Here is a 3646-nt window from a genome sequence, read left to right on the forward strand (position 1 = left end):
GATGTGTGTATCGGAACAAAATCAGTGTATGTAATGTGATTTATAGGTGCGAATTTGATCGTTTTGCTTTGATTTCGAATAGGTTTCAGTGAATCGATGTGATTTAATTATTAATTTATACACGTTGAGCTGAATTTTGGGGATTTGTTGGTATTTGTGCTAATTGATGCATGAAGTTCAAGTTTCTGTTAATGTTTTGCGCTTAATTTGATTATAATTGCAAAATTCAGTTGTCCTGTGAGCCGAGCTTGAGCTCGAGTGGCTCGTTTTGACTTACGAGAGCTCGAGCTTGGCTCGTGAGTCGTTTTATCAAGCTCGAGCTCGGTTCGCTTGTTATTTATTATAAATTTTATGTACATCAGTTGTTTTATGTATTTTTAGAAAAAACTTAACGAAGCTGAGCTCGGTTCGATTATTACTAATTATGTATTCTATTTCTTCATTCAGTTTGTTCGAGAGGTTTAGTTAGGGTTTGGGTTTGTGTGCTACGTGATGTGTGTTTTGGAACAAAATCAGGATATTTAATGTGATTTATGGGCATTACTTTGATTATTTTGCTTTGATTTCACATCGGATTCAGTGAATCGATTAAATTTATTTAGTGTGAAAATTTTTTACACGTTGAGTTAAAATTTGGGGATTTGTTGGTATTTGTGCTAATTGATACATGAATTTCAAGTTTCTGTTTATGTTTTGCTCTGAATTTGATTATAATTGCAAAATTCAGTTATCTTACGAGCCGAGCCTGAGCTCGACTAGGCTTGAGCTCGGTTCGTTTATGACTTACAAGAGCTTTCAAGTTCGAAATTCATGTGTATCCTATATCTTCAATTCAATTTGTTCGAGAGGTTTAGTTAGGGGCTTAGGGCTTGGGTTTGTGTTCGCGTGTTGTGTTTTGGAACAAAATCAGGATATTTAATGTGATCTATAGGTATTAACTTGGTTGTTTTGTCAGTTCAGTGAATCATGTTATTTAGTTAATGCGGAGAGTTACTAAATGCATGGTTTAATATTCGGGATTTGTTGGCATTTTTGATAATTGATACATGAATTTTAAGTTTCCGTTTAGGTTTTGCTCAGAATCTGAGTATAGCTGCAAAATTCTGCTATCTTGTGAGCGGCATTTCTTTGTGTTTGTAATTTGTATGCTGTTTCTGGATCATTAGTCGAAAACATGGAGAGAATTAATCTACATACGTTTTTAATGAATTTATTATATATTTTGAGAAGCGCTTAACGAAAGCTGAGCTCGGTTCGATTATTATTAATTATTTATTCAATTTCTTCGTTTCAATTTGTTCCAGAGGTTTAGTTAGGGATAGGGTTTGTGTTTTATGTGTTGTGTTTCAGAACAAAATCAGTGTATTTAATGTGATTTATAGGTATTTATTTGATCATTTTGCTATGATTTCACCGGTTTGTATTAATTAATTTATATACGTTTTAAAATATTTATAATTTTGAGAAACACTTAACGAAAGCTGAGCTTTGTTCGATTATTATTAATTATGTATTCTATTTCTTCGATTCAGTTTGTTCGAGAGGTTTAGTTAGGCTTACGTTTTACGTGATGTGTTTCGGAACAAAATCAGTGTATTACTGTATTTAATCTGATTTAGGTAGTAATTTGATCGGTTTGCTTTGATTTCACATGGGTTGGATTTTGGGGATTTGTTGGTATTTGTGCTAATTGATGCATGGATTTTTCAGTTCATGTTTTGCTCCGAATTTGATTATAATTGCAATATTCTGTTATCTGGTGAGCTGCATTTTTTTGTGCATGTAATATGTATGCATGCTGCATCTGGATTATAGTCAGTCCATTAGGCAAATATCATACAACTAAACTTGTAGAAGCAGCAAGTTTATAATTCTATGGAGGAATGAAACCATTTATCGATGCTTGTTTCAAACAAATGTCCCATGAAAATTAGTTGGAATTTAAATATTTTGGCAGCCTGTTTATAGTTACAAAACTAGTGTTCAAACAGTTTTCTATATTTAGATAGTAACTTATATATGTTGTGATGTTATCATTGGAAACCAGTTTTAGTGTTTATAGATTTTTTACCATAACATTAAATATGTTTGCATATGTAGTTTAACAGTGTTAGTACTATAATTTTTTTGGTTGCAATTGGTGTACCTTTTGTGATGTATACTTCTTCTGGATCATTAGGCAAAAACTATACAACTTAACTTGTAGAGATAACTGTTCTCGTTGCTTGCTATAAACAATGTCTCATGGGTTTAGGTGGAATTTAATTTTTTGAGAATTCTTTTTATTGTTACAAAATATGCATTAAATAATTTAATAGTGTTAGAAGCTTGATCTTTTTGGTTTTTGCTTATAGTGATTAGTAAGGAGTGTTCTATGTAAGAAAATCTTGCATAATTTTGTTTCTTTGTACTTTTTGTATTTTTGAGCTGTTTTTTTTGGTTATCATTTGAACCATATATAGTTTTATGATGTTGTTGCATTTCTGCAGAAGGATGGTTGATGCTAACGTGAAGGACGTGGCTTCAAAAACTAAATTAAGTCACGAAGAGGATGCAATTGAAAAGGATAAAGCTGCATTGAATTTATCAAGTATGCCATATTTAATTGACTATATAACAAGTATATTTTAAGTGACTAGTTAATATATTTGAACCTCAACATACAAGTGGAACTCTTGAGACATCTTGGGTTCATGGCTTATAAACTACTCCCTCCGTCCCATTAGAAGTGTCCGTATTTCCTTTTTTATTTGTCCCATTATAAATGTCCACTTTGAAATTTTATTACCCAATTTCCAAGTTTACCCTTAAACAAACACAAGTAGCATTAATAAGCATTAAGCAATATTGATGGACCCAATTTCCAAAGGCATTATTGTCATCTGGTAAGCAAAAAAAGTAATCATTCAATCCACCTTAAACTTTGTGTTTTTCAAACCATGAGTCTTCTAATGGGACGGAGGGAGTAATAAATGTGAAATAAAATACAATATGTACAACTCACAATCCTCCTATGTTGGAGCATAGGCGTTAATCATGCCCAACTTGTTACGAATAAATGTAATCAATTCCGAGTTTTTAAGAAAAGGTTTAGTGAGGATATTCATAAGTTAAAAGTTTGTCTTAACATAAATTGATTAAATATATGTATCCTCTGGCGTGAATCGAACATCAATTGAATGAATATATTAGATGACAATCAACCTCAATATGCTTTCTTAGCTAATTGTCTATCACAATATAACTACATCAAGTTGCTAAATATAAGACCTCAAGTTCTTTGAGAAGATGGAACACATTGAATCTCTAATGTTACATTTGACGTGGCTCTATACTTTGACTCGACACTCCTTCTAGTCGACACTTTATCTAGATATTGTGTGTTGCATCTTGACTCTTCCAGAAAAAAAAAGCTTTTCTACAACAAACACACAATACTTGGTTGTAGATCATTAAGCAATAAGCCAATAAGACAACATGCGCAATATGCATATGAGAATCTTGATATCTGCCCATCTCCATATTTTCTAAAAGCACTCACACGACAATGACTCTGATTAGAATAGAAGATTCTTAGATCTAGTGTAGTCTTGAGAGACCCAAAGATGAAGAGCGGTATAGTGTGACTATGAACTTACTTAGGACA

Source organism: Bidens hawaiensis, unplaced genomic scaffold (assembly GCF_021521415.1).
Source record: "Bidens hawaiensis isolate Kalapana, Puna unplaced genomic scaffold, B.hawaiensis_p1.1 tig00031709_1, whole genome shotgun sequence".
Classification (NCBI taxonomy): Eukaryota; Viridiplantae; Streptophyta; class Magnoliopsida; order Asterales; family Asteraceae; genus Bidens; species Bidens hawaiensis.